Consider the following 21633-nt stretch of genomic DNA (forward strand, 5'->3'; position numbering starts at 1 on the left):
AGCTGGGGCCTACATCACGTAATGTTGTGTGAATGCACAGCTTCATCCTATCACATCTGAGCTGCAACAACCCGCAATTTTGCCAGTAGTACCATAACTTCCTAAGAGTTATTTATGCCAGGTATCTCCTTAATTCTTTGTTTTTCTGTTTGTTTCTTTTCTCTGTGGTATTTTTGCTTTAATATTACATAGTCAAAGAGGCTAAAATTGAGGAAGGAGATGTACATGTAACACTAGCAAGAAACAATACCAAAAACCCCCGTATTATCTGTAATATACTAAGGAATCTCAGAGAACAGAGAAGGGAAAAATGCTTTACTTGCATCACTGAATCTTAAAAGTCCCACTATGAAAACGTCATGATGAAATAAATACATAATCTGTTCAATGGCATATTTGTTTAAATATCTGTTTGTGTATTGGAATAAATGCATATAATTCAAGACCTTTCTAGTTACTAACCTTAGTATAATCCATCTCTACAAGACTTTTACACTAGTATATTCGATAGCTGTTGCAAAATATTCTCATTAACTTTGCTTCTGAGCACCAGATCCAGGACTGCTTTTGTTGGTGAGACTCAGCCAACTTTTCTTTCAACTTATGGCATATCAAGGTAACCCACTGACTGTCATCTTCTCACCTACAGCTCTTAAATTTCTCAGTCAGCTTTTTGTTTCTTGGGCTGTTTCAGTCAAAAAGCAAATATTTTTCCTTTCCCTTGTAGGAAGCAGGCATTTACTTTCCTCCCCTTCAGTCTTCAGGGGTTCTATGGTGGTTCGTTTATCACCAGCAGAATGAAGAACTGCTTATACAGGCCACTGTCAAAGTTTTTTTCTCAGTGATAGGGATGATGTGTAATTTGCTTTCTTGGCTTAAAATGATAAAATGACAAAAGCCACTGCACCCAAATGGTTTTTCTTAGCTGCAATGTTAGACATCCATGTTTATTGGGATATTAAGCGAAGAACCCAGCTGGTTTGTCTTCAAAGATAAGCTAGAGAAAACTCCCATTTTGAGCTCAGTGTTTTTCTAGTTAAAATTTTTGAAAGTGTTAAATACAGCTAGTGTTAAAAGATGGGAAATGTCAAATAAAACTTCATGTTCGCATTGTAGTGAGGGCCGAGATGGAGAGAATTTGCAGCATGTTATTTCTTCACTTTTGATAACACCTGTTAAAGAAAATGTGCTGAGAGTTATAGGGTATTAGAGCACTTCCAGGCTTTTCAGCCCAAACCTGAAGCTTGTTGTACGGTTCTGTTTGTTATCTTGCAGATAACCCAGAAACAATTGCAGATGTGAATAAAATAGTATTTAATGGTTTTTTTGCTTGCAGTGCTAGCACATAAGATAAAGTGAGCTTTACCCTGTGTAGCGGGTTGGGTTTGTAACTGGGCAGAAACAACAATTTAGTGTAGTGGTTTGGCCCAAAATACTCATTACTGTTTATCTTCTGTGAGGTAAGAATTAGGAGAAATGCAAAGCAGGCACCAAACTTGAAAGAATATAAAGAAGTTTGTTAACAGATCTAAAAGAAGAAAAAAAAAATCATGCCACACCTTCAGAACCCTCCCCCCACCTTTCTCCCTTCTCCAAGTGACAACGTAAAAAGACAACCCTTAAGATGTTCAGTCTGTTTACCACTTCCATAATAACCTTGTTCAGTCCACTTAGGAAGAAGAGTCTCTCTTGCCCATGCTCATATGAAAACATTAGCACAACGAGACAGCCGCCCACTTCCAAATATTGTTCAGTCCATTTAGGAAGAGGAGTCTCTCTGCCTGCATGTGAGTCCCTTCCCCCAACTTGCAGCTTTTCCCACAACTGTTTTCGAGGGTCCACTCTTGAAGTTTTTTGGGGTACAATTTTAAGGTTGAGCCGTTCAGAAACAAAAAACAGAGGCCCTTCTCCTTCCCTGGGAGGAAAGGGTCTCCCTCATCTTCATCTTTAGGACTATCTCTGGGAGCATCTTTAGGAACTGAGGTTTTCTCTTTTCCCATTTGGAGCAAAAGTCCTCATCTGGTCCATCTCTCCCTGTCCAAGCTTCTCATGAAATTACAGCTGCATCAGCATCTGCCTATCTCAGCGCAGGTGCTTTTGCTTACGAGTTGAACACTCCACCCCCCATATCTTCATGCAATTACAACGGGATACTCTGGTATATTATAGCTTCACAACAGACTTTCAGCTTTAAGCATCTCCTCTTTCTCTTCTCTCAGGTTTTCAGCTCTTCACAGCACTTAAAGGGTTAATCTCACCCAGGCCTTGCAGCTGGAATGTGGTTTATCACTGTCGGTCGCATGACCTCTGCCAGACAGCTGTGCTGCTATTGCTGAATCTCGGAAGCAGTGGAGAGGTGGGGGGGAGCCGAGCTGCTCTGGTGGGGGGGGGGTGGCGGCCCCCACAGGTGGAACAGGGCCCATCGACTCCAGGATGGCCGTGGCCCAGCCCAGCCTGGCCCAAGCAGGGCCTGGGCCGGGCCCACTGGCCCCCACACGGGGCCCGCAGCCACCTGTCCCAGCGCCGGAAACGAGGCAGAGAGACTCTGCGTCAGGGTTTACTATTCTTAAGTATGTATCACAGAGGCAGTCACAATTTTAAGTGGCTCAAAGAATTGTCCATATTCAAACTGGCCAGCTGATAGGTTCTGTTAGGTCATAGAGTAAGCTGTAAGCGCCCCTTTGCTTCTGGGACTATGCTTGCTAACCCATGACATCCTGTGGGAATTTATGTTGAGAGAAAAGATGCTTTTTTCTACCACAGTGTTGTAAGTCTCACGTTATGTATTGCAAGGTTTGCTTTGTTCTCTTCTTTGGTTTCTTTAAGCAGAACACTTGACATTTAACTTCCTAAATTGTAAGACTGTTAACTTAGCCAGGGTAGCATATCTTGACAATAATAGCAGTATACAATAAAGCAGTTCAGAAGTTTCAGGCTATGTCTAGACCATCTTGAATGCCTGAGCAATGAGGTCAAGTGATATGAAGTGGTTCATGTTCATATTTTGCAGGCTGTAAGAGACAATTCACATCCATATCACCTATCATTGTCACAGGATTGCCATGCATACAAGCCATTTGATTATTGTGCATCCTCACCAATTTTCCCCAAGGAAACTGCCTCCCTGCCTGAGGGTCACAAGCACTGGTGAGATCAGCGTTGTTGGGAGCCCTTGACGTATTTGTGCTTGGTCCTGAAGCAATCTACACAGATCCCTTGGCTGCCAGCAGCAGATTCCTTCATGGCCAATGCTGAGTGTACATTTGACAAGCTGACCACAAGTTCACAGTCTCTCACCATGATCTGCTAAGCCCTTCTAAACTTGTACAAAACCTCACATGAGCCTTACATCACCAGTGGGTATAGGGATAGAAATGCCAGGGTGCTGCTTTGTGCACAGTTACAGAGACTGCATTTTCCTGGGCAAGTGCTTGGCTCCTAGAAATGAACAAGGAAAGCCCATCCTCACTCACTGGCACTTTGTTCTCACCTTAGGCAATGTCCTAAGTGTGTAGGAACAGAGAGGGTCTTAAAGTACTTAAGATCCCTATTGAAGCTTATCACTAATTCACTCCAGGCACCCTGGAAGTTTTAAGCTTTTGTTTATAATGTTTGTAGGAATTGAATTTCCACTGAGAACTTTGTGCTTTTATCCCAAACACACCCTGAGAATATGATAAATAGCAAGCTTTCCCTCTTTTTTTTCAGTTCCCGTTACTTACATTTCTCATCTCAGCATACTTTCATTCTCTCCACACATAAATTTGAAATGGTTACAATATCTCTTAATAGGATGGAGCTAATTAGTCACAAAATAAATCATTACAGAAAACTATAATGGCGAAAGTATTTGAGTTCTTTCATTATGTCTCCTGGAGTACTCATTTAAAACTACTGAGTCTAAGCCAGAGCATAGTGCAATTCATTCCTCTTCCTGCTTCATGCTGAGCTCAGACTTCAGTGAGACAAAATGGTTTAACGGCTTGAGGTGAGAGGTAGAATGGTAAATGTCATGAGGAATAAAGCTTGGTAATAAAATATCACTTGTTTATTAGTTGGATGTTAACGTATCTGTATGCATGGGTCGATGTAACTGAATTAACATCTCTGGTTGGTTTCAACTGTGAACTATAAAGAAAGATGCCATTTCTTTAGTCTTGGGTCCCAGATTGTTTCTGTCTTTAAAAACATCGTTAATAAGTCTTGATTTCTTTACTGGCTGCTGTTAAATGTTTTTGGAATAAATAGGTTTTTATATTATGCGCATATGTTTGTACAAAAAAGCCCTGAGATTTCTTTCTGCAGCAATATATTGGACTGTTGCCACAGTAGGTTTTGTAAACTACTCTAGTATAGTCTTAGAAAGAAGACACAGAAATAAAATTTTTTTTCTGCATCTTATTTATGTTGTCACAAAATGAAGTGCTTTGACCTCAAGTAAAGCTCTCTAAGCTGTTCGGAAATAAATTCTTTAGCTAGAAACTTCTTTTAACATTCTGTGCTCAAAGCTGATTCAATTTTTGTGATCCTAGATTATGGCTAAACGTCTCCATGTACAACTGTTGAAATAATTCATTGAGAAAAACATGAGTTTTCAGTCAGAACAAATAAATTATTCATGTTGCTGTACATTGCTAAATAAATTGTTTGATAAACTGAGCAAACTGAGTTGTGTTTCTTGCTAGGTACAGAGATATTATTTGATATGATTTGGGGAGACTCTTTTTTTGTATACTGATTTGGTGTAATTTTCATCTCGTAGCTGAGCAAATTTTAAAATTAGCTTGGCCTACCATATAATATTTCTTTATGAAAAGAGAAAATTAGTTTCACAATATGGTAAATTGATGTTGTTTATTTTGGAGCTGGTTTTGAACCCTCCATTCATATTGAGCAATAGTTACCCAGTGGGACCACTTAATTAAGGACTACCTGGCTCAGAGCTCCAAAAGCGAAACTTCTATTTATATTATAATTCAAATAGAAATTTAGCAGTCCAGTAAAGTCTTAAAGATGCTGGAAACTAGAAACTGTTGGAAACTTACATTTGTTTGTTTTTTATTGATAAAATGCTTTCCGACTTTAGCTGAGACAAAGAATTAAGGCAGGTTTTGAGAAGATAATGCTGATCAGACATTTTCTCGTGTGTTAGGTACATTCTGGGTAATATATTTTGTTAAATGGGAATAATCTTCCAATGTTCTTAAATGTTTTCTTTATTCTCTTGATATTTGGCTCTTGCACCACAACCACTCTATGCTGTTCCATTCATCACCCTTCAGTATTACAAGCAAAAGTCACTTGAGATGTGTGAATCTATGAGTTTAAATGCCATGGCCTTTGAAGGTGGAGTTTTCTTTGTGTAATTCTAGTATTTATTACTAATTTTGGTGGCCTCAGGAATACAGATGTACCAATGAAAACAAACCATTGTGATGACCAAGATGGTTATTTAAATGCCATAAAAGATCTTCCTATTCATGTGATACTATGTTTCCTATAAAATTCACTGAATTTCCTCTACAAGGTTTTAAATAAAGGAATAATTACTTTCACCAGCAGAGAGCAGCAATGATATACTTTGTAAGGACATGAGCCAGCTCTTGCAAAATTCTGTTAGTGGCGTGAGTGATAGATAATATTGTGTATGGTTTTCATGATTTATGGGAAAACATCTGTTGAAATTAAAGCAACAATAGGGAAAATATGCCCCCGTTTAATTGAATTCTTTTATAAAACTTTTTAATTTAAAGTACTTTCTGTTTAATTTCTTGTCTGTATGAAATTTACAAAGATTTATTACTTGAACTGTGTGTAAGTCACCCTAGTTCTTAGTAGGTGATTGTTTTCACATTGATCTGAAAATTTGCTCTGGAGTGTCACTGATTGTGTTGGGCACTGTCTATATTTTAATTTTACAGTAAAATTTCAGCCCCATAAATGTCAATAGGCATTTTTTCCCACTGACTTATATGAAGTGTTTCACCCTTCTTGTGACGTATATATTAATAATTCATTATAAAGAGATTAATAAATAAGGTGAAAAATTCTAACTGTGCATTATGCTTTTCTTTTGCTGTCTCTTCACAGAGACACTTGTGCAATTTTACAGGCACTGGATAGGAAGGATGAGAACTTCTTCTTCCTGTGCTAGAGTGTTCTAGAAATGCTGTTAGAGATTTATATGCCCTGTCCTGGCCCTGTGGCTCTTCCATGTTTGATTGTGTAGCAGTACTCAAGAACAAATTAAAACAACCCTTTTTTCTCAAGCTTTTTGTTTTACGCTGAAAAAAAAAAAAAAAAGATAAAAGAAGTGCAGTTTTACTTTCCATCTCCTAGTGGGACTACTTTGCAAAGTATGAAAGAGCATTAACAATGCCACTGTGGTGTCACTTTTGGAAAGAAAGTGGGATTTCTGTTGGTTGTCCCAGTGCTGTCTATATGTTGTGTATACACTAGCATTTTAGCTTAAGTCAGGACAGTGGTTCAGGAGTAAACCTTGTATTCCTGCTGCCACATGGAGTAGTCATACTTTCACAGCAGTATTGCTTTCAGAGGGTGTATAACTAAAATACACGTTCATGACACTAATGAATATTCAGTTCTGGGAAATGCTGCATGTAGTTCAGAGTCAAAATCCTGTCAAACACATGAATTAATTTGTACCTAGGAGGAACATCCCCTTGGCACTAAGTGTTCTGCCATCCAGAGCCATCCGTGCTGCACCAAGCTGAAGCCACTCTGAGTAAGGGAGTCCAGGCTGCTTCATGCAGTTTCAGAGGAGCTTGGGTGGCAGCAGCACTTCCCTGCTTAGACTGAATCACCTCTGTGTTACTGCCTGAATACTGGTGTGCAGGAAATGCTGACGTCTAGATTAGAAATGCTGCTTAAATTTAGGTTACACTGGGCTCTGGCAATGCTGGAGAGCTGTAATGTGAATTGCACTAGCTCTCCCCTTTTTTGAGGGTTAACTCGCATGAAGTTCCCTTTGCTTCAGTGTTTCTATTGCAAAATAGGAGAAATTGTGTCACAGAAATTTTATAGAAGTAAATTTGGTCATGTTTATGAAGCACTGAGGTTCTATCATGAGGAACTCTACACAAATTAATGAGGAAAACATTGTTCTCCTCCTTCAGAGGAGGTCTTAAATAGTGTGCAACAAATTAGTTGTGAGACCATAGATTGGATAAACATGGGGAAAGAATATATTATATAGCTCTTCACTTGATGAGTACCATCCTTTCTGTAAATGTAATGAAAAAAGTCTTTCAAGAAAATAATGGAATCTTGTAATTAAAGATTGTATCAGCACTCATATGCCCAAAGCACCTGGCTTGGAGTTGTATGGGAGATTTAATGCTAACATTTCATCACATGAATGAAGGATGCTGCAATCTATGTATTATTCTTTAACATATTGTTTTACTGCAATTCATTTAAATTGGGGGTGGAAGAGGTTTAATTTTGATTAAATTATAATTCTTGCCATTTATTTATTTCTATTTAATTATTTGGAGTGTTATTAAAAAAGATTAACCATTTCATGAACCTGCTGTCCATTCATCTTAGTATGTTATTAAATATAAGAATATTTCTAGCCGTCATTGTCATAACTATTGTCACAGCAGTATTTGTATTGAACCAGTGATAGATTCTTGCTTTGCTAGGCAGAATACACTGATAGAATGAGCTACAGTCCCAGACAGGGGGGATTACTGCCTTTACATGTAACAAGGACAAACCATAGAAAAAGAGACATTAAAAATGGAGGCTAATTAAAAAAAATGAGGTCTGTGCAAGTGTCATGTTCATTCTGACAGTGGATTTCCTTTAATTAATTGTATTTCTAGAAGGACTTTTGTGCTGAAAGACTTCACTGTATAGGATTTAATGAAGGAAAAAAAGATGAACAAGAATGTTAAGTATTGGATAAGGGGAGAAGAGTATGGTGGGCCACCAGACAGAGAATGAATGAGGCAATGGGAGCAGATAGTCCTAACCACAAAGAGAGTTAACAGGAGAAAGGTTATTCTTCAGCATCTTTTGTAAACTTAACTTGCTGTATGGTTTTGAAATGACTTTCTTGACTCTTCAAGCTCTGATTAACATTTTATTTCAAATTCATTAATACAGAATGTAAAAATAAAATTCTCTTAAACTAGAAGAACAATTTTAAATGCCCACATTTGCTAGTCTGCCACTAGTGCAAGATTCTGCATGCAAAGTTTTTATGCACACCCACAGTGTGATATGAATAAAAATGCGCTGAGGGGATGATTTAACATTAAACCACATTTTTACCTTATTTCTCAATTTCCATGTTTTTCAGACATTATCTAAATAAATAGGGTTGTTGCCTGTATCATTTTAATTTCTGCCTTGTGAGGATACCAGAGCAGTGGGGTTGACTTCTCCTGCATCTGCCTTGGACAGGCTCTGTGTGCAGATCATGCTACCCTGTACATCCCTCACCTGATTACTGCCTTGTGGAGATCTCACTAGGGTCTGCTTCAGGCAGCTTTGCAAATCTCCCCTACCTTTATGACAGAGCAATTTTGTTGATTAGTTTTGTTGACTATTATTTTGACCAAATGAGCCTGTTGAAGAGGTAATAGGGAAAGAGAAGCCAGTGGTCGTAAGCAGAGATTGCCACAGCACTTAATGTGGGTTTCTCAGCATGAATGAAATAATAACCAATATAGCACCTAAAATGAACTTTCTCCACACCCAATGTCGAGGCCCTGACTGCCCAGAACCCCCATCTTTTCCTTGTTTCTCTGCTTTTTCACCTGGCTGTACACATCTGAGATTTACCCAGAAATGGAATGTCAGCCTGCAGTGAGGTGTTGCATGCCTGCTCTCTGTGAAGATACTCTGAAGCAATTGAAACATCTCACAGAGTTCTCTAATTGGATTTTCATACCATTTTTTTTTTTTTTTGCCTCATCTGAATACACATTTCAGCTTGATTTAAAAAATATGTCGTGTCTAAATCAAGATTCTCATAAATAATGTCTGAGAAATCTGCCCTGGGAGTCAGAAATTCTGTTATTTTGGGTCAAGGATCAACATGTCATTTTTAGTTGGATATTTTTTCAAGACATTAGTGGTTTGCATCTATTTTATTCAAAGTGACTTCACATCAGGATCTTCATTGTCTATGTGCTTACATGGATAGTGCTTTACAGAGTTTTTCTAATACTAGTTAATACTTTTTTCAAATGTATTATTGGAAAGAGAATTGTGAAGATAACCTTGATAATACTATACATCTACTTGCTGAAACACACTTCTTATTATAATTCATATTAATTTTAATGGTGCAATTATGTTAGGTATAATTAGTGGTGGATTGTGTGTTTCTTATTAGCTGCATATTTTCAAAATAAATATTGCTATAATATTGTAAGTAAATTGTTTGGAATTTTTGTACTCTCCATGGGGTTGCCCAAAAGTAAATACTGTTCTTTTTAGATTCCATTTCTCATATATCTGATGAGAAATATATAAAAATAATACTATCATTATTTTCCTTTTGAATACCTTATAACTTCCTCTTTCTAATGCGCATACTTTTTCTTATTCTGCCTTCACAAAGTGACTTTGCCATTTGTTTTTATTTCGTGTTTTAGTTCCTCCTCGCAGCTCTTCATAATGCAAAAGAATGAGCAAACCATCATGATTTACTTTAATCTTTAGCCTATTAAATCTTGCACTTGAAGGTCAAATTTAAGCAGAGGTAAATCTATGTTTCTTTAATATACTTTAATTCTACAAATAAAATGTGATTGAAATTAAATTGTAGTAGGATTTCATTTTAGAATTTCTTTCTTATTCATCTGGTAAATATTGGTTAAAGGGAGTATAATGAAGTTTTGAACTTACTTGTTCCCCAGAGTACAGGCATCATTTTCATATAGTTTTGTTAGAATGTTAGGAGAAGATACTTGGTGAAAATAGTAAAAGTATGAGATTGTAGCAGGAAAATGAAAAGTCAGTGAAGGGTAATAGAAATTACTAGCAGCATGGGGAAGGCTTCAGCATAAAAGATGATGTGAAGAAACCCAGTGTTTAGTGTAATTAAATTTGAAAAGGGGAAACTTTCCCAGATTTAAATGTTTAAATCAAGAATTCATTCCTTTCTAGGAAAACTGAATGTGAATTTTAAATTTAATGAAAAAGGATTGGATGTAGTGTATTATGTGTTAAGAAAACCCAACAGATTATAAGTGATAGTTCTATTGGTAAAACTGGGGGGGAAAAAAGCAACCCTACCAATAATGCTTTTCAAAGCTTAATTTCTATATTACAGGTAGGATATGGGAAGAAAAGTTCAGAGAAGGCTTTGAAAAACTTTTAAATATTTCTACTATAAACATCTAGGAATATTTTTGGGCCTAACATTTATTTCTTCAAGTCATAGACATCACTGGAAACCATTAGACTAATATTGAATATTTTTGAAACAAAAATGCTGAAAGCAATTTTAATGAAATTTAAGAATCTCAATGTTACCAGAAACTTCCATGCAATGAAAAAAAAAAAGAGTTTTTCCCTCTGTTACTCTTACAGTCTAATGACTTATTTTATCAATGATCTTTTTGTGGGAAAATATGCAAGTGTCGGTCTGAAAAAAAATCTTTGTGCTGTACGAAGCAAACACTGCCGAGAGTCAAAAGGTGTGTCAGAGGACAATTGGGGGCACCTGCTTCCTAATTCATGGTTTTGTCCGGGCTGCACCTGGGCTGGGGGTTGTAGCTCACAGGTTTGCTCTGGTGTCTTTGGGGACCTTGGCCCTCTGCAGGGGACAGGCTGGCTTCAGCCAGGCACAGGACTGTACAGAAGCAGGAAAGAGTCCTTCAGTGTCAGAGGTGAGTGAAATTGGTGGATTTGTCAGTATATGGCTGGACCAGAGGTCGGCTGAGCGGCACCAGAAGTTGTCATGTTTTTGGAAAATAGGCCTGAATTTTTCTGCAGAGGAAGATACTCTACAGCTCTCAAATCTAGTTCCTTATTCGTATGTGTTAGGTGAGGGTGGGATGGACTAAGTCTCCCATGCGAAATAAAAGAAGTAATCTCTGTATTACCTTCTAATAGGGCAGTTTATATAAAAATGTATTATATGGTTCAGCTATTCAGGTTGCAGCCATCTGTGTGGCATCTTGCTAGTGCCTTGAGCCCTGAGGAAAAACAGGATTGGAAATATTTTTCTCTTCAGTGCTTGGTGTTGGACCGTTCAGCTAAAATTTGACTCAGCTTATTGAACTTGCCTGAATGTTCAATGTGATTCTCTGGCTTTGCATGAGGTGTCTTGGTGGCTACAAAGGCAACTCAGGTTTGAAAACCTTCCCCTGATCTCAAAATGCAGCAGATACTGAATACAAAAGAATTGTGGGTTTTGGTACGCTGGCTTCGAAAGAAATATTCTCAGAAATTTAATATAGGGAAATAATTTGAGTTATTGTGGCAGAGAAACCATTTGGCTGAAAAGGAGGTGAAGCTAGCAATTCAGAAACAAGGCTGTGGAGTGCATTGATGGTGGAGCTGTGGGAGGGAGGAAAAATAACCTACTGTGCTGCAGCTGTGTATGTGTGAATTAGAAATACTCCAAGAATTTACATCTTTACCTGATTTTTGCTAGTTTTTTCTACTTTTTTCTAGTTCTGAAGGTGAAATCTTAAATCTCTTTAATGGCATGTACAAATTTATGTGTGCCGCTTCAACATGTTAAAATATCAGAAAATTTATTTAAATGCTCAGGCTGTGCTAATTAAATCTGCTTAAAAATGATTTAATTGGAGTAGAGCAAATGTTCTGCAAACAATATCTGCTTAAATTGTTTATATTTTTTGGTTAGTATATAAACTTAAGCTATAAACAGATGATGTCTGAAATTGTCAATTTCCGCTAAGATCTTATCTGGGAGTGTGTATCCTCTTATTATATTGTAATGGCCAAGCAAAACCCACACTTAGATAAAGTAACATTGTTCTAGAAGAATTTTAAATACCTTTCATTACGTTATCAGTTCCATAGGTGTTGTGTGTGACTAGTCAGCTGGGAGAAGTCATTAAATACAGGATAATAAGAATTTCTCATTTGCTAGCCTTGACGCATTTTATGTTAAAATAATTTCAATCTTGTGTACAAAACTGGATTTACACAATGAACAAGTTCTTAGATATCGTCTACCTTGTGTGTAATGAAGGGTTAAATTTTTTTTTGCTAGAAGGGTTATCAGATCAAAGGGCTAGAAGAAAGTGTATCTATTCCCCCTGTTCTTGCCAAGAAAGTGTACAAGGTTGACTGTCAAGAGTGTAGCAAAGAGTTGGCAGTGGTTCTGAGATGGTCACCATCTAACAGAAAGAAGCAGCCTTAGAATTTCTGATTTTGACTATTTAATTATGTATGAAAAGCTGGGGTTTGGAGTTTTTTTCCTCTAGTAAAAAAGTATGGTTTATGAAGAACAAGGAAAAGACTTCAAGCTCAGATTTAAAGAAAAAAAGTAGACTAGTTGTGATTTGAACATCAGGGATGTTGCTCTGCTGCTTAATCAATGTAGAGTTTTAAAATCTCATAAAAATGTCTTGCCTAGTGGCAAGATGCATCTAGCTGTCTGAAAACTTCCAAGATGTGCAACATTCGTAGCAAAAAGAAGCAAGAATTATAGCATGTTATGAAATATGCTAAATCATGCAGGATCTGACCACTTAGGATATTCATTTGTACTAGTTCATTGTCTTTTTTGAGCAAGTTACACTCTTCTTTCATGCAAGAAAAGCATAAAACGTGCTTATCTTCCTATTGGGAAAATCCCTCCAAGATAAGACCTTTTTTAAAGAATTCTTTAACATTTCAGATACACAGAGAGTAATACATTGCAGCCCAAACGATTAGTCTGATCCCTTAAAATGATGATCAATAGTCTCACATTCAACCTCAAATGGAAACAGTACAGTTTGTTTGCCATTCTTCTTAGTCATTTAACTGTGCTGCTTCATGCTCTTGCAGGAGTTGGTCCTGTTGTTGTGTTCCCAGAACTATTTACTAAGGCTTTGGATCACCTTAGAAAAATATAAAACTATTTTAAAGTTAGTAAAATATCAGTAGTTAAACATTCTCATCATGTGTGTCAGTGTTGGGCATTGTGGCACTGTAATCATGGGCTCAGGTGTGCAAATTTTATTGTCCTTCACAGTTAATGATTTCTCTGTTAATCACTCAGAAAGGGAATAAAAATCCCTTAATACACAGTGAAGTAAATACTGAGCAACATCAGAATTTAATGCTAGTTTTGTCACTGTAGTGCCCTTAAAAAAAATCTGACAGCAGTTCTGCTATGTAAGGCATAGAAATATACAGCTGTGATCTCAGCATTTTTGTGGCCATGTACCTACTTGTAGGCCTACTTCTGAGAGCAAGGTGCACTTTCCTCTGGGCTCCCTGTCTTCCCCTGACTGAACTGGTATCAGAGCTACAGCTGTGTCTTTCTTCTGAATAAATCCCTTTAATCTTCTTGGATAGCCACGGAGGGCTAAGAATAATCTTGCTCTTTAGATTTGACATTTTTTTTTGTCAAACACACACACGTGCATCATTTGTGAAAGATTGTCTACAGAAGCAGTATAGTGTTTTAAAATTTGAGAATGCAGAAATAAAAGAAGAGTAAAAATAAGTGGTTGTTACAGTTGCAGAGGTCTTAAAACTTCTAAACTTTATCTTACCTTTCAATGAAGTGTTATAAACTGGCTTAGGATGAAAGAAATGGAATCCTACAAAGACTTTTTTCGAGGGTGTGTAGTGGTAGAACAAGGTATAATGGCTGAAAGAGGGTAGATTTAGGTTAGTTATACGGAAGAAATAGTGAGGCACTGGAACAGGCTCAACAACAGAGAAGTTGTAGCTGCCCCAGCCCTAGGAGTGTTCAAGGCCAGATTGGATGGGACTTTGAGCAATCTGGTCTAGTGGAAGGTGTCCCTATCTGTGGCAGGTGGGGAGGGAAATAGATGATCTTTAAGGTAGGTCTCTTCCATCCCAAGGCATTCTGTGATTCTATAGAATCTGTGCAAAGTCTGTGACAGGATGCAAACTTTCTTTAGACTTGGGAGTCTATTGCTGCCATGTTCCCCACCCCCCCACCCCCCCCCCCCACTATTTAACCTAAAGACCTTTCCTGCATAAATTCATCATTATCAAGTGCACACCTGTGGCTATGATGGAGGAACTGACTTATTTCATGCTCCTTGTTTTCTTCCAGGGTGAAAAGTGTGTTTATCTCTGTAGACAACAGACTGCTGCTAATCATCTGTAATTAAAACTTGTTCCTTGATTTTTAAGTTGGAGTTCTTAGCTGAAAGTTGTTCTCAAGATGACCATAGAACATATCATGAAAAAATACATGTAAAGTTTTGTGGATTTTTTCATCAGTCAAATTTAACTTGAAGTCTATTTGGCCGCTGAAATTGAAAAGAGGATAATACCAGTCCCTGTGAAGAGCGGCATGGTAAATAATTAATAAAAGTGGCTAATCAATAGATTCTGTTCTGAAGAAAACAAAGATGTATTAGAAATTGAAATATGTTGCAATATATTTCTCTCCAACATGCTGGACATGAAGTGAGATGCATGTCAGACCAGAGGAATCTAAAATTTGTCTTGTAATACTCAGCTAAAAATGCAGATTTTTAATGTAGAGAACAATACATATTTTATACTCTTCATAATGAATGTTTTTCTTTGTGAAGAGGTTGTGATTTCCCCACCCTTACTCAAATCTTTTGACTTTCTTGAAGTAACTCTAGATTATTATGACACTTTGGGTTTAGAACATCAGAAGTCTGTGGCTAGAGTCAGTGTTAAGAAAAGTAGATAGAATTATTGTTTAGTTTCAAGGCTGGTGGACAGTACTTGTGCAGAGGAGTATCAAAATAATACCTATTTTTCAGAACCTTGCTTGCTCACAATTCAATGCTTTCCCTGGTTTATATATTTTCCTTATCCTGAATGAATTGAATAGCTCACACTATAGATGGGCTCCCAGTACCTAAACCAAGTTTCTTTTCCTGGAATTTAAACCAATTACTTCTCATAGTGCCTTAGATGTGGAAACAAACTTGAATACTGTTCCCATATATCTTTGCCCTTTTTCTCTCCTTAAGCCCAGCCTTCATCACAAATCACATTTTCTAAGCTTACTAATTTTCTAGTCATACTCTCAGCTTGGCCTAATTTTATCTCTGTCTTTATTGGACTAAAACTTGTCAGAGTAATCCAGTGTGGGATTCTCCTGCAGCACATCACAGTTGACAGAGCGGGGTCAGTTTGTGTAATGCATAGTTCAATCTGCTTATTGGAACCTTCTATGCAGTACTGCTGCTTGGCCTTTTATTTTCTTGGCGATTTTTCCTCAAATGTGTATGCTTTTAAAGGATTTTTGACATTTTGCCCTTTAAATATAAAACTTTATTGGAGAAGATCTTTTGGTGAAACAATAGGGATTCAGAAGTAGCAGACTTTTTTTCCAAAAATATGAAATTTTCTAAGACATTACTAAACATTTCATTTTATGTATTTATGTAAAAATAGATTAGGAAACAGAATAAACATTACATTGACTATACTAAAAATATTATGGGGAAAAATCATCCCAAATAAGAGTAATAAATCCACAAGATTAATAAAGTAATGGTTGGTTTTATTTTCATTTATTTTGATAGTCATTCTTTTATATGTATTTGCAAGCAATTCAAGTAAGATTATGTTTCAACATATCATACTTTTATTTATAGGATTTATTTAACTTGTTTTTAGGGGACTCTTTAGTTATTCTCAATGCCTACTGACTTATTTCAGTGTACGTGCCAAAACTCCTGTCTTTGTCAGTCATGCACTTATGAGTCCTCCCATCTGAACTTGCCCTCTCTACTGAGTCTCCTGAAAATTCGCTAAAATATGTCCCCTAGACTCTTAAGTGGAGTCTTTTAAAATGTATATTCAAAAATTTAAGGGTTTTTTTTGTAATCAACTTTTTCTTATTCTAGCAGAGAAACTCTTGATGAGACTTGTCTATTTTAGCAAGGCCTGTTGCAATAGCACAATGAAGTGATTTTTCTTTTTCTCCTCCTCCCCACCCTCTTTGTGTTGATGGTTAAATAAGTTTACTGTACAATTAGGCGCATACCAGAGCTAATAACAGACAGTAGGTAGGGTCACAGAGGGAGAAAAGGGGGGGGAATGGCAGTAGCTTTTTTTGTAGCAGTGAACCACTTAATCAGCTCTTTTGCAGTGCAGAGACTCTAATTAGTGGCTTGAATTTACACATCAAATTTGTCATGACAAATAAACTAGGCAGTCTTGATACTATCCTATAGATCACAAATGTATTTTCGCTCTGTCTTATTTTTGACTTGGCACTTCTGTTCTTAAGTGGAAGGAGAGATGCTTTTGTATTTTAAACATTGCTTAACCCTTCAGAATACTTTTTCAAAAGACAATACCAAGGGAGAAGATCAGGTTAGAAAGGTGAAATCATAAACTAAGTAAAAGCTGGCTGTATTCCCACAGTTCTGCTCTGTAGGATATTTGGAGCTGGTAAAGATATCATCTAAAAATATGAAAATTTGATGAGAAGCTTAAGTTGAAAAGGTCAGACTGAGGTTACAGATATGACCTGACTACAAGTGTTATTTGTCTTTTCCACAAGGGGATCCTAGTTTTCTCAGTTACCTAAATACATCTTTTCTGCATCTTGAAATTAAACTTGCAAGTATCTTTAACCTTTACCACCCTATTGTGAACACATAATGAGTAGAAAACAATAATTTAATATATCTTTCAGTCCTGGTTTTAGCTTTCCTTTGATTTAGGAGTATAGGGGGTATTGTAGGAGTTAATGTCAAAGATTCCTGTCACTTTGAATCCCATCTCTGTGAGTAGCCTTGGCTGTATTTAAGGAAGGTGTAAAAGAACATAAAAATTACCTTACTGGCACTTACATATCGTTTGGCACTGGAATACTGGTCATCTTGGAAATTCTAAAGTCAGAAAATACCACCTCTCTGCATTTAATATGCCTGGAGGGTTGTTTTTTTTCTTTTAATCACTGTTTTGTAACTTTTTAACTTGTATACTGGTTTTTGACAAGGAGTTCTACAATGTAAGTATAATGCATGAAGAAGTACAACTTTCTGTGGTTTTTTGAACTTTTTTTGCCAGTTTTGCCAGTTTCACAGGCTTGAGTGCTGATCATGCATACTGAAAATGAGTTGTTTATATCTGAAATGTATATAGAAGCATTTTACAACTAAAATTGCAGATGTTTCACATGTCAAAGGTCCATGTGAAACTTCTTGTCACTGTTTTTTTCCTGGTTTGATGTTGCTTGATTTATTTTTATATTTAAAAAAACCTAAATATGACTTTCAGTGAATCTCAAGTTCAACCTGTTTTCCAGAAAGCACTGCACTTCAAACTTGTGCTAATCAGTACTTTTTAACAAAACGTTCCATCTATAACCACCAGGAGTGTCACTTTCTGTTGAATACTACAAGTGGTTCATGGCTCTGACAAGTATTTTAATCATCATGATGAAATCTAAGGTTTAGGCATGTATTACTCCTTTGAAGGATGTATGATATTAACATTGGAAAACTATTAACATTGCTCACCAAGAGATTACAAACGGCCAAAGATACTATGCCTTTAAAATTTTGCGTAGAAGTCTTTGTTCTGACGGGGGGGTTTTTTTTATTTTTTAACAAACCAGCAAGATTCTGAGGAAAAGATAGCAGCCTTTAGAGTCCCCAAACTTTTTCTATGGCTTAGATGCTTTTTAGATCAGAGAGAATTTAATTTATTTCATGGTCTGAGAAAATGTCTAGAATGGTTTTTGTTTGTTTTCTTATAAAGTCAGAAGCACTACAGATTGTGCAAGCTCGCAATAGCTAAAACAACTGTGTGTACTGCAACTCTTTTTGGAAATTGCAGTAAAAGAGTCTAGGAAATTATTTCCTATGTATTTCTTTTTACTGAATATTCTAACCCCTGCTTTGAAGATACTCTGTGAAATATCTTCAGAGTTCCCCTTTGGGAGAGAAGACTGACCTTTGTTGTGACCGCATAATGTTTGAGTGACCGGCTGGCAAGTCACAAGTGACCTCTACTGTATTAATCTGCTTTTATAATCCTTTCACTGTTTCCTTTTTTTTTCTACATTTTTTTTTTTAATCTGCATACATTTCTCACCATGACTGAATTTTACAGTGTTATGTGCAGCAAAGTTAGAGGTAGGTGGGTTTGGCCTACACAGCTGTGCTGGAAAAAGTCATTACCATGGAATCTGTTATGCTGGAAAGATTGGTTTTGTGCTGTTTCACTTGAGAAGTGAGCTGTGACTGGTGTTGTGTGCTGTAGCAGAGCAGCTGCCGTGCTGTGGCTGGATTAGCAGCTCTTTGTCAGTGCTGTGCATCATCCAGCTGCAGGAGCAAAGCCATTTCAGTCGGTCAGGTATGACATCTAAATTGCAAACTCTTTGGACCAGGAATCCTGCACACCTTCCTCTTCTTGTCTAAACATATATATGTGTCTTTCACTGATAGTCCCTGTAAGCCTTTGGGTTACCTACTACTGCCACAGATGTTCATGAGACCAAGGACGCCCTATTGCAAAAGCTGAGGATGTGAAACAGAGGAAATAGCATCTTACAATACAGTGCTTACTGAAATACTGCTGCTACCAGCAATGAAGGAACCATGACCCCAGTGAAAATTGGATCTTTACCCAAAACAATGCATTTTGTTGCAAAATACTTGCATGTAGATAAGGTTCTAAGGCCTTAAGTCCATAGATGATTATTTTTAATTAATTCTGTATAAAACCAAGGCACTGTGTACATGCATACTCCATACAACAGCCACTCCATACATTTATCACAACATTCAGTAAACTACTGAGAAGAAATAAATAATGATGCTGCCTGGTTATGTTATGTGTCAGGACAAGGGTCTGTCAAGGGTATCAGGTTCATTTGATGTCTTTGATGTTACAAGCAACTATGGAAATATAGGTACATAATTTATGTTACAGCTTGAATATCTCCCAGCAGCCTCACAAATGATGCTTGAAAGTCATTAATCACCATGAAAGTTAAAGGAAGATCACTGAAATCTGATACGTTGTACTGCAAGAGTAGTTTATTTGTCACCTCAGGTGAGTCCCTGGTATGTGCTCAGTGTTGCAGTGTATGAGGGGAAGCAAGAGAATATTCATTCCTGAGCAGAAATGTGTGGAGAAAGTTCTGAACTTCTGAGCTGGAATAGCTATTTTGGGTGCTTTAAAACCGGCTTAATTGATTGCACTGCTTGCTCTGGGAAACTGCACTTGAGCAAAAGAAATAGAAAGGCAGTTTGTGTCCTTTAGGTCAGGATTACTGTTCTGGCTAGAATACTGTCTGGGATTTTAGATTAAAGGAAAACAATGCTTCAATTTTTTTATCCTTATTAATGTTATGTAATTCGTTCTTCTCTTGACCCTGAGATTGATTTAGTATGTGTTGATTTGGGATGTAATTAAATATTTTTTTAATACATTGATTTATTGAGTAGTTCTTCTATTTTGACCTTAATTATTCAATTTTGGTTAGGTACTATGAATTTTATAGTAGTTTTTTTTATCCTGATATTTGATCACTTATTAATTTTCAGAAAACCTTTGAAAACAAAATGTAATTGCAAGATAAGTCACTAACATCAAAAATTTAAAACAATAAATTCAATGAAATTCTTACTGGCCAAAAAGGTTTCATGCCTAGAGATTTTAACAAGGGAAAACTTTAACCTTTTTCCACTTCTAAATAGGACATTTTTAGTTAACTAATGTTGCAGATATAATAACCTCAGATATATTACCAGTCATGAGTTCTGCAGTGTTATATATAAAAATCTTGGACTTAATAACTAATTCTTCTCAGTTATTTAAATAGTTGATACTCATCTGATTAATCTGAAATATTAAAGACCCCCTAAGGCTGGGATTTTATTTTAATTGCCTCTTTTTGTCCCCATACCACTGTTTTATTGACTTACTTGAAATATTCAAGAGATTAGCAAGGCATAAGTTTTTACGTCACACATATATCCTGGTTTGACCTTATTCAGAGATTATTATGTATTCCTATTACACAGCTCAGTCCATAAAATCTCCCTTGCAAGTTTTGCATGCTTTGTCTTCAGATTTACTGACTCTACTAGAGTAAGGACTCCCAAAGGTAAAAGATTTCTCCTTGTCTTAATTATTTTAAGCCTATGGTTGATTCTTTTTTTCAGATAAAAACATAATCTTTCTGAAAAATTTGATTATGTAGCTGTAACACTTTCTACTCTGCCTCGACTTTCCCATACAGTAGTTTCTATGAAATTTTAATGTTTTCTCCCTGATGATAAGCTCAATTAACTAATGAAAACATACATATGAATCTCTTATGAGTTACTGTCAAGCTCATGCAGTGTTTATGGTCTTGCATGGTTCTGGAATAATGCAATCAGAATAAAACCTTAGAAATAATTTATTTTACAAGTAGCTATTCAAAAACTCTCTGAATTGTTGTTTAGAGTAATAATGACAGAAGGATGAAATCAACTTGTTTATCACAATCCATTGTTCCTACTGTTGCAGTTGTTACATATTGATGTGCTTACTTACTGGAATTTGCTCCTGAGTGGAAAACATCATCCTCCAGCCTGTTTGACTTCCTCCTCTGTCATCCATTCTGTGCATTGCGTTCTGATGTAGCTTGCTAGGATAAACCTCTGTATCATGGGATGTCGTAGACTGTGTGCATGTATGGTGACAAAACTTGTGCAGCCTGACAATGTAGAGCCTTCAAATACATTTTAATCTGGAAGCTGAAAAATGCAGTGAAAAAGAAGACAGAGGGAATGTGACACTATACTTCAACTCTAAATAATGAATCTTTTTCTGTTTCTTCTGTTTTCCATGTGAAGCCATAGTGTCTATTAAAAATAAATCTGATTCTTGTAGATCATGTTTCCCAGGTTTGACAAATCATATGAAAACCTGTGAAGAAAATACACTTTTATCTTTTTTCTTATTCCACAAAAATAGAAGTATTTAGCCACATCAGATTTTGTTCATGCTCTTGTCTTGCTTGATTATAAAAGGGGACAGGGAAGGAATAAAAAAGGATAAGAATAAAAAAACCAACTGACTATGACTAGCCAGACTAGATAAAAATACAAGAAAAAATCTATATTTATATATATTTATAATATACTTATTCTGTCTTTTCTTGTATGCTTTCTTGCTGTTTTAATCTTTTTGGTATATTTATGCAGCTTTCTTTTCTATGTTTTTAGTTTAATGCTACCCCTACAATGCCCTGTTATAGTCTCAATTTTCTTAATATAATCCTGCCTGGTTTTGAATGCTTAATTTGCTTATTAAAGTACTCTTCTCTGTGATTATACATAAAATACTTGCTTCCCTTTGTCTCCTTTAAGGTTCCCAGTGGCCATTTCCTTAGTCTCTTTTTTTGGTGATCTGACTACAGGACTATTTTCTTTCTCTGGGGTAAAGTTTCAATTTGTGCCCTCTGTGTGCTGTCACACACTGAAAATT

General features: G+C 36.5%; 1 protein-coding gene across 8 annotated transcripts in view; it reads left to right on the plus strand.

Moving 5' to 3' along the window:
• The window catches only part of KCNIP4 (potassium voltage-gated channel interacting protein 4), a 399356-nt gene that overhangs the window by 244680 nt on the left and 133043 nt on the right, over positions 1 to 21633 (plus strand). Inside the window, exon 1 of one of the 8 annotated variants that reach the window (XM_042052846.1) lies at positions 20187 to 20263. The exons of the other annotated variants lie outside the window; for them this stretch is intronic. The gene's annotated coding sequence lies outside the window, so the exon portion shown is untranslated. Of the gene's footprint in view, positions 1 to 20186; positions 20264 to 21633 lie in introns of those variants that run through there. 8 annotated transcript variants of the gene reach the window in all.

This window comes from Corvus kubaryi, unplaced genomic scaffold (assembly GCF_017639235.1).
Source record: "Corvus kubaryi isolate FWS band 111438036 unplaced genomic scaffold, C.kubaryi_AGA036_p1.0 split1-131, whole genome shotgun sequence".
Classification (NCBI taxonomy): Eukaryota; Metazoa; Chordata; class Aves; order Passeriformes; family Corvidae; genus Corvus; species Corvus kubaryi.